The 11096-nt window shown below is 37.2% G+C and overlaps 1 protein-coding gene across 1 annotated transcript in view; it reads right to left on the reverse strand.

The window, feature by feature from the left end:
• unc-13-4A (BAI1 associated protein 3) overlaps window positions 1-10102 on the reverse strand; it is a 148758-nt gene extending 138656 nt beyond the window's left edge. Inside the window, exon 1 of the mRNA XM_073091465.1 lies at window positions 9877-10102. The gene's annotated coding sequence lies outside the window, so the exon portion shown is untranslated. The remainder of the gene's footprint in view (window positions 1-9876) is intronic.
• Between the last annotated feature and the right edge of the window lie 994 nt (window positions 10103-11096).

Below are 11096 nucleotides of genomic sequence, written 5' to 3' on the forward strand. Positions count from 1 at the left end.
TTGTTTCTGAATGTTTTATAATTCTAGAATTCATTTAAAACGTATTGCTAATTTTATATAACTTATTTTGAACATAATTCATTAGCAATAATTCTGTAATAAATATTAAATAATACTGTTTTGATTTTGCCCGTTTATCGTTGATAGATGGTGCTGATCAATAATGCATCCATTTTTATAAGTTAAATTAATATATCAGTAACTTACAAAAGCCTCTTTATGTTAAAAACTTATTTTGCTAATATTATATCTTATTCAATTGCTTACAGATTTTATATGTTACTCTTCTTTAAAAACGTTAATAAAAGATTGTTAATCATATTATGGCGCCAATGTTCATATTTTTCACAGTGTTTATAAATGATCAAACCTATAACTTAATTTATGCAAAAATGTAAACAAATTAGTTAATGACGTTTTAATGTTTTATATATTGCTAATTATTTTTATTGTAATAATTACTTTCATATGGGATTTGAACTTACTGTATTTTAAATTAATAAAAGCACTCTTGATTCATATTTTGGTTTCCGTTACGCCTCAACTTTTCGTGTTACACTTGATTTTACTCCTCATAAAATTTCCGTACCGGGCCTTATAACTCAAATCGTTTCTTAAGGAGTAAACTCCAAAAACATTACCCTCCGTGGAATGAGAAAAGAAATCCCGCAGTCAATCCAAGTTCTTCTTTAAACGTAACCTGACCCATCCGACATATCGTTTGCGACAAGCCGGGATCATAGTTTCGCTCAAATATGAGTTTCGCTCGAACTAAGCAGCTTACAACTCCGCTGTGTTGATATGTTAGAACTTTGTAGAAATAGGTCGCTACCCACTTTGTGTCAGTGCGCGTCTGTTTCTAATAATGACATAAAATATTACGACTATTATATTATCTAACATTTACACGTTTCAAGTAGTACTAACATTGAAAAGCAATTAAATTCTACCTACATTGTCTTTATAGTTGATGAACATGGACCTTGTTTTAATTTGCAATATTATAATTGTAATGTAGTAACTTCGCGCTTTATTTCAATTTTATAAGTTCACTAGCTGACCCGGCAAACGTTGTGTTGCCATATAAATAAAAATGTTATGTTAAGGGTGAACACCCCTTATCACTTAGGTATGAAAAATAGATAGTAGCCGATTCTCAGACTAGTATTCAGTAGAATATGCATATAAAATTTGGTGAAAATCGGTTGGAGAAAGCCGTTTCGGAGGAGTACGGTAACTAACAAGGTGACACGAGAACTTTATATATAAGATAAAGGAATATTTTTTGGTGATATTTAAGTAGCAAACGAGTATGCAGTACATATATTTGGTTCTAACTGGTTATTGAGCCTATAGACATCTGTAATCTATTCCAGATGACGCTTTAGTACGCTTTAGTATGTTGAAACACATCGGTTAAGTGTCCCTTTGCCCACTCCATTCAAACCAGAACAATTTAACCTTATCTTACCCTAAAATGTTCAGTTAGGCAAATATCTAATATAAGTTTAATATTTGTCCTTAAGAATACAAAAGCTTAAATTATCGATTTTGCATTTTCATTTTGAGAAAAAAGATTAGCAGATAACTTACATTTCGCGCTTCATTCTTAAATTACTTGCACCAAAACCAAAAGCGACTTTAAATACAACATTATTAAATTATTTTGACTCAGAACAATGTCCAAACAGAATGCACCTGTCGCCGTAAACCAATTCCATTACAGCTGTTTCACGGGAATGTTAACTGAGATTTTGTTTAATAAAGTCGAAGGTAAACGTCCGAAGTAAAATATCAAGAGAAACAAAGTAAAGAAAATTTGGAAGTTAAAATTTCATGAAAACTTCTCGGTATCTTGTTTTCTACTTTTTCATAAATGCAGCTGTGAGTTTATTTTTGGAATAGAAGATACGGAATAATATTCTTGGTATTGTAATATTTAGTATATCTTAATCCTCTGGGGTGGTGACGTTTTTCAGATTTCTGATGTCTGATTTTCAATTGATGTGAATGAAGGTACCTATAAAAAAATTTTCCTTTTTAAAACGGTGAAGAGAAACATCGTTAGGAAACCCACTAGGATGATAAGTGGCTACTGTCGCCCATGGACATCTGTAAGCAATCCTAGATAAGATAAGATTGACCTACCTGAGGTTGCTGCAGACGCGCCGCTACCCAAAATGACTAAGTCAGAATGCTTCGGAAAATATATGTCTCCCTTACCACACCCTTCAAACGAGAATACAGAATACACTGCTGTTATTAGGCAGAAATAGAACCACAGGAGGCTCTATCACCTTTAAGTGTAGACGTAATAAAGCCACCAAATGGTATTTCAGACAATGTGTCTGTCATTGCAAAGACATTAATACTAATTTATGAGCCAACATGATAGATGCATGTATCACACACGACATAATGTCAAGTCATTATCAACTTGTTCTACTAATTAATGATCAATCAATGTACACTTCACTTCGCTTCATTTCACTTCAATGTGCGCTTCATGAAGCTCTTATTACATCTCATCAGTAAACCAATACGAGTGGTTTTCCATTGGTAATATAGTTAGTGATAATAAGCGATGAAAGTATTATTTTTAAATATATTTTAAGGAGTCAATATCAACGAAAGTTCGATAATTTTAAAAACAAAGATTTATATAAGTAATCAGTAAATTTAAATTGAATTTACTGATTACTTCAATAAATAAGTATGTATTAGTATTTTGAGGCCTCGTACACTTCGGTACCCTGTGCAACCGCATACTGGCATAAAGGGACACCCTTTATGGTACAGAGGTACTGATTACCTACAAACTATGCATTATTTATCATAAAATAATTAAATAATATACATGTACATACATTCTACTTTGATACACAAACAGTCATTTTAGTAATTTCATATACTTTCTCATAAAACATATTAAAGTGTAGTAACTGAACGAAATGTAAATATGTCTGTTTATTTACTGTGAAGACAGAATTATTACTTGATGAATAATTAATTTGCCAAACACAAGCGTGTCCCAAACCGTTGCGGTAAGACTAGTAGTTTTACGTTGACTCAACAAGGACTGCAAACAAAGCGAACGTGGGTAATATTAATGTAATATTTCATAATAATCCCCGTACTCAGAAAGGGCCTTCAGCAATAACTAAATGGTATCTGGAACGAACAATGATTCGTCATCAACTCTGTAAACATGTTAAAGACATTTTCTCTCACGCGTTTGTACACACGCGAGTTTCATCCGCATGCGTGGCTTTTTTATAATTTACGAGTACGCGAGCATGAAGTCCATCTGATGGTAAATGGCTACTACTGTAATCGACCCCAGATAAAATTAGATTCCCACCTGAGGTGACCACTTGAGGTCTCAGATGCGCAACTACCTCTGAGGGCTAAGCTGCGATGCCTCGGAAAAGCATATCTCCCTTACCACACCCTTCAAACCAGAACACAGGCGAGTTTAAAACTGTCGTTATTAGGCAGAAATAGGTGTGGCGGTGGTGCCGGCGAACATCAAACCTACATCCTGTGGTTTCATAATCGTAGATACTTTTCCTGTCATGCGTGCCACACGCATGGGAGTCACGAAGAGACTACAGTGAGTTTATGATAAGACATCTCGCGTACTTGAGCCCGCTCACCGGAAGGGTCACCGTCTCGCACATAAAAGGTGCCAGATTCGAACCCGACCAAGTAGACTATATACTAATTTTGAATATGGATCTTTGTATTTCAGTTTTCATTTATATTTTTATATCCATGTGACATGATGTGACTCACGACAGATAATCTTAAGGTGGACCATTGATTCTTACTAATACTGAGCGGTGTTCTCCGCTCATAATGATCATGGTCCACCTGGCATTTGAACCTCGGACCCCCAGACATAAATTCCGAATTTCAAATAACCAGACAATAACTGATTGTATTCATAAAATACATAAAATTAATTAAACAATCACCATACGTCATAAGCTACTCTTCATATCGATAACTGCCATACCACGGAACAATACATTAATCAGCCAGTGTCTACTGGTGTTCACAACAAAACATGAGAGCTCTTCATGCGATAACATTCTAACAAGTTATTACAAGTCATTGATAACAATGAGATTTAACTAGTATTCATAGGACGTTCCGTAAACTGACGCGTTTCTTCGTATACGTGTTTGTATTGAAAAATTGTATGAGTTTTACACGCGTGGCAAGCAGCGATCGCACAGCCCGTTCGAACGCGGCTGGCACCGTACTGCTGGCTGTATGTATGGCAACTGTTCGAATACTACTTTACAAAATCAGTTCAGTACCCTTACCATGAGTTTTTACGTGTCGATTGGCCCATACTATTTCCAATCAGCGCCCCTAGCGGATTGTGTCGGAACTAGGAAATCGTATTGGCTCATACGTAAACAAATACCAAAACAGTAATATTTGTCGACACGTAAAAACTCATGGTAAGGATACAGCGCCGCCATATTATTTCCAAACAACATTACAATCAATATTTACTAGTAAAATTACTTTAAAAATATAAAATAGATACGTATTTTATAGGGTTTAGACTAAAAACAATTGATAGAAACTCGTAAATTTCTTTAAAGTACAACTTAAAGTCATGTGAATGACTGAGTACCTTCGCAGATTTTGTGAACATTGAAAATGTGACCTTTTTTAACTGCAACGTCTATTTCTTATTATACTTTAACGCACCTTAATGAGACAAATGATCGTAATTATGTTTTTCAATTTACCGTCGTAAAACAACATAGTCACGACTCACTCACAGTGTGCTCTTATATTTTTTCCTATAGACCTTGTCTGCCTTTTTTGGTCCGCGATAAAAGGATAGTACAAAGTGAATTTGTTTTTGACACTTTGACAGTTCACTCCAGACAGCCACGTCAGTTCCCTCCGTGAACATAATGAATTAACGGGAAACTGGCAACACAGAATCGAGTTAACAGAATTTGCATCAGAAAATAGCGAACATGTAACGAATAAAAAACAATTTAAAGACAATGGGCTGTTATTGGACTTTCATCTCTGAAATAAAGTCACCTGTGTGGTAAAGAAAAAAATAGTTAACGTCAAAGAAAGATATTTTATAACAAGAAATATTAATATTATTTTTGTAGCTTTGTATCAAAATGTTTTTCGCATAACAAAGAGGCAATAAATGTTCAACATCCAAAATTTTGAGACATAATTATCGAAGCAAAAGTTATTATTTTCACTTTAGGGCAGGGTCAAGGATGGTCATGGGCAAGGACACAATGACGAATTTCTTTCGGCAATCTTTTTTTTATATAATGTGGGAGTAGCAGACGAGCATGCAGTCAACCTGATGGTAAGTGGCTACTGCCATGGACATCTGTAATAGACCCCAGATAGGATTAGATATTCCTTCCTGAGGTCAGTCACAGATGCGCCGCTACCCCTGAAGACTAAGCTGGAACGCCTTGGAAAGGTATGTCTTCCTTACAACCTTCAAACCAGAACACAGCAGCGCTTAGCACTGCTGTTATGAGGCAGAAATAGGTGAAACTATATTAAATAGTGCAACCGTGCGTGGAGGCGGAAGATTAACGCTGAACTAGCTATATTTCAAAATTCACAGAAACAGCACGCAATCGCACACGCTGCTGAAATCATCATCATCATCATCAACCCATTACTGTCCCACTGCTGGGCACGGGTCTCCTCTCATAACGAGAAGGATTAAAACATAGCCCACCGCGCTGGCCAAATGCGTATTGGTAGACTTCACATACCTTTGAGATTTTATTTATAAATCTCTCAGGTATGCAGGTTTCCTCGCGATGTTTTCCTTCACCGTTTAGCAAGTGATAATTAATTTCTAATACGCACATAATTTTGAAAAATCAGAGATGAAGTTCATCTTCTACCTACTTAAAATGTGAAGTGAAGTGAGTTTTACGCTGCTGTAAACATCCCGAGTTTAATGTTTCAAAGCGAACTTCGCAAGAGCAAATTATACATGTACAAATAAATACCAATGATTTCAGCTATATGACGACGCTTATTGGGTGGTATTTCACTCGTGAAATATCTTTGTCAACCTTTTTGAATGACTTTGGATGACTTTATCCAATTTACTAACAACACCCATATTTGATCAAAGATTTTTCCAGCTAGAAGAACTCGTTTTCAGGCCAAAAACAATCGCCAAAAAGAGTCGCATGTTCTTCCATTTTCTCAACTACGCAAATTATAAAGAAATCTTGGACAAAGATATTAAACGAGTGGAATGGGCATCTCTCAAAGAAATTTGATCAAATGTTGAACATTGAAATTGGACAAAGATTTTTTTTTTATTGTATACGAGTAGCAGACGAGCATGCAGTCCACCTGATGGTAAGTGGATACTGCCGCCCATGGACATCTGTAATCAACCCCAGATAGGATTAGATATTCCTACCTGAGGTCGGCCACAGATGCGCCGCTACCCCTGAGGACTAAGCTGGAACGCCTCGGAAAAGTCTGTCTCCCTTACCACACCCTTCAAACCGGAACACAGCAGCGCTTAACACTGCTGTTATTAGGTAGAAATAGGTGTGGCGGTGGTGCCGCCGGAGTCGAACCTCAAAGGGTTCTACCACCTTAAAGATATTCGACAAGTGGAATACCACCCTCATACACACAAGAAACAGCCCGCACTATCGTCAGCAACCGACGACAATACACGCTCGCCGCTTTACGATCGTCTTTTGTTACTGGTTGCCGGCGACAGTCGTCAACGCGGGCTGTCGCTTATTGTCGCTCGTATGTAACCTGCCTAAAGTAGCGCCGAATACGATGCTAATTCAAATAAATATGAATGTGGCTGCATCTAACTTGGCTTTGGCTTTTGTTCCTCACAGGATTTATAGCGATACTTCGAATGTCTTTTCTTTTTTTTACATAAAATAGGAGTAGTAGACAAGTGTGCAATTTACCTGATGGTAAGTAGCAACTGCCGGCCATGGGCATCTGTAATCAATCGATAGGGGTAGATTCCTACCTGAGGTCGGCCACAGATGCTCGGCTACCGCTGAGGGCTAAGCTAGAACGCCTCGGAAAAGCATGTCTCCCTTGCCACACCCTTCAAACCTTAACATAGCAGCCCTCTGTTACGGTCTATTAGGTAGAATAGGTGTGGTGGTACCGCCTGAGACGAACCACAAAGGATTGGACCACCTTCAAAAAGTTTGTGGTTGGCTTCAAAGATTTTCAGCGGCAGTGACCACTAACTATCAATTAGATGGCATGGTCATTTGCTACTTCCATATATATATTTTTTTTTATAATAAAAGAGTAGCAGACAAGCATGCAGTCCACCTGATGGTAAGTAGCTACTGCCGCCCATGGACATCTGTAATCAACCCCAGAGAGGATTAGATATTCCTACCTGAGATCGGCCACAGATGCGCCGCTGCTCCTGAGGACTAAGCTGGAACGCCTCGGAAACGTCTGTCTTCCTTACCACGCCCTTCAAACCGGAACACAGCAGCGCCTAACACTGCTGTTATTAGGTAGAAATAGGTGTGGCGGTGGTACCGCCGGAGTCGAACCACAAAGGGTTCTACCACCTTCAAAATATACCATATAATGTAAAAATATTATTAACGGCGTTAATAATTGTGTTTATATTTAAAGCAAAACCCGACGTCAGCTCCTTTGGGAGGTTGCGTCTAAAAAAAGAAAATATTACCCTAAAATAACCGAAGAGTGAAATCCGCCCCGAAAACCGTATGACTGACAGCTCCAAATTATTTCCTTTGAAATTCTTTAATAGAGTTTCCCTTAAAAGAAACGCATAACTCGTGCTTATTCAGTAAAATGTGCACAAATAAGATGTACCTATTACATTTTAGGGTTCCGTACCCAAAGGGTAAAGACGGAATACAGAATTAAAAATTCATACAGATAGTATCGTTTTTGCCACTTGGCTTCAGGATCCCACAAATTTTTATCCTCAAATCAAACCAAACCTTATAAATAATCTCTACTCCATAATAAGTCACACACGTTAACAACAGAAGTGTTCAGCGCTGCTGTGTTCCCGTTTGAAGAGTGTAGTAAGGAAGACATACATATCCCAGGCGTTTCAACTTAGTCCTAAAGGATAACAAAACATTAAAGGCCGCAGGTAGAGCTTGAATCCTGTCGGCAACGATGGCAGTACCAACTGATCAGGTGGACTACATGCTCTTTCCCTACTTTCATATCGTAAGCTAATTACTTCTGAAATACTATTTTTTTACAGATTATTTCTTTTTTTTCTGACAATCTTTTCTATGACATCTTATTCTCTCAATATTATATTTTTTCTTTCAATTTATATGGTTTTACCAGCAATTAAATCGACTCTCATTAACATAATGTAATTAAAAATTGTATTAACGGTTAAGACATTTATTTTCTCAAAAGATTTTACAAAAATCGCTTACTGAGAAACTTACAATTATTACATAATAAAAAAATTGTCAGCCAATTAACATAATGTGATGTGTAAAAAACTACATTGTTAAGTGTGCAAGTGATTCGTAATTAAACTGGTAACAACCCTTACAATATTACAAAGAGGTAATATTTGTTAAAAAATGTACCTATATTTTCACACGGAATTATCTGAACTGTTTTATATTTTATGCAGCATACGAGCATTAAATGGTTTCTGCAGACCAAACCCGTCAGTAATAGACACGAGTCCTTCGTGAAATCGATCAATAGTGCATATAAATATCTGTGCTTTACCACACCCTTCAAACTAGAGCATACCGTATAACACTGCTGTTATAGGACAAGAAAGTACCTACCTATCAGACAGAATGATGTTGCCGATGTTGAACCATGACGAATTCTACCATCCTAAGCTCATTTTTATAATATTGGAGTTCCAAAAGATGCAGTCGACCTAATAGTAAGTGATAACTTTCGCCCATGGACCTTACCGTGGCCATCACCATATAGAACAGGTAGCCTGAAGCCAATTACGATGCTTTTTTTATAATATAGGAGTAGCAGACGAGCCTGCAGTCCACCAGATGGTAAGTGGCTCCTGTCGCCCATGGACATCTGTAATCAACCCCAGATAGGATAGATATTCTTACCTGAGGTCGGCCACCGATGCGCCGCTACCCCTGAGGACTAAGCTGGAACGCCTCGGCAAAGTCTGTCTTCCTTACCACACCCTTCAAAACGGAACACAGCAGCGCCTAACACTGCTGTTATTAGGCAGAAATAGCTTTGAGGACTTGATGGTCTAAGATGGTCCTGAGGACTATGATGGTCGTTTCATCTCAGCAGACATCCACGCGGGCCATAGTATGTGTTTAATACACACACAGGAACATTTTATGTTGTAAAGCACTGGAATTTTCTATTTGGTAGACACCAGTCTAGTCAGTCTAGTCAGTTTTTGGGTAAGAACCCAAAATGCGCAGCAAAACACCCATAAAAGAAGGTAGACGCAACATAAATTTGAATCATTCAAATTATATTTTACATCAGTGAAAACATATGAAACGACCCTTAACCATCCCCCTTTTTTCACTTATCTATTGTATGACGTAGTCACAGGCTTACGAGGTCCTTTTGCCTAATTTGACCTTTGACCTACCTTAGACTTAAATACAGATTTACCTAATAATGTGGTGCAGAAAGCTCTCGAAATACTGTAGCAGCGCTTTCCGTTTTTTTGCAAATACAAATACGCGTTTGTTTACAAATAGACAATAAAAAGAAAAAGAAAACACGGCGAATAATACAAAATCAGTATTAACGAACACAGATCAATACAAAATATATAAAATAATCATAGAAAGATAACATATTTAAGTTGATTTTCAAACTTACCGTGCCTGGGGCAGAAGGAACCCGGGGGGCACCGAGATCTTTCGCACCGCGTTTGCACTTGTAAACTTCTGAGCGACAAGTGGTAAGTTAGTTCACACGAAAGCCTTAGAACTGATTGATATTAACTTTGAATCGATTAGGGCATGATAAGAAGTAGTACACAACGTTATCAGATGACGCTGGTGTGCGAGGCGCAGGGCGGCGTTGGAAGCGTCTCCCGCGGAGGGCGGCTGGGCGGCGACTGGCTACCCCGCAGCCTTCGTGCTCCTTCGAGCCTCGCCCGGATCCGCTTCCTGTTGATCGTGTACGCGACAGGTGATCCCGGTCGGTTTTTAATCACGAACTACTGTTTATATTGCTCCGACACTTCATTGCAGGTTGCGTAGGAATTTGAAGGCAATAACTACGAAAATGGTTGGTTTTAGTGCGCGCTTTAGACAAATAGATCTACGTTACCTAATGACTTCTTTAGCATTCATTAAATTGTGAGTCTAAATTATGATATTCCTGGTTAAAATCAAACTGATATTAATAAATCTATGAAGGTAACCACTAATGGAAAACACGCGAAGTGATATATACCTACTTTATTTTCATTTGAAAATTAAAAACAAAATGTGTGTTTACATACATTTAAATTCTATAATTACATCGTTGACTTATCTTACATTTAAACGTTACTCTAGGAGTAAAATTTTAAAATATATGTAGAGTTATGATAAAACTATATATTGCTTTAAAAGTCAACAACATCATGGTACCTAAGTCGGTCACAGGTGGTTGAATAGGCCTAATTTGAAAAACCTTATATTGATAAATAAAATGTCTCTGCTTCACCATACCCTTGTAAAAGTAACTCAACAACCCTTAATACTGCTATTATATGCAGAAATTAGATATACATTTAATGGTACCTCCGGTGTCAAAACTCGTCGAAAGTCCAAAAAAGAAAATTTTAAACTGGTCATTAATACAAACGCTATGTAAAAAAAGTTTTATAAAATAAGTGCTGATATATTAAATTATATGGCCTGAAGTAGCCCTAGCTCCATATGTTTCATTATCATAAGTTGCTGTCGTACATGAAAGTGTTATGTTATGGAGTTTCTTTCTCCGCTTCTTCTCCATAACGAAACGCCGTCCAAAGTTGTGGCTGATTTCTGACTTTAAAAAATAATTCTGTAACGAATGTACTTTAAATAAAATATTTTGATTAAAAT

This window comes from Epargyreus clarus, unplaced genomic scaffold (genome assembly GCF_041222505.1).
Source record: "Epargyreus clarus isolate Ecla_fem2 unplaced genomic scaffold, WU_Ecla_fem_2.2 ptg000034l, whole genome shotgun sequence".
In the NCBI taxonomy this organism is placed as follows: Eukaryota; Metazoa; Arthropoda; class Insecta; order Lepidoptera; family Hesperiidae; genus Epargyreus; species Epargyreus clarus.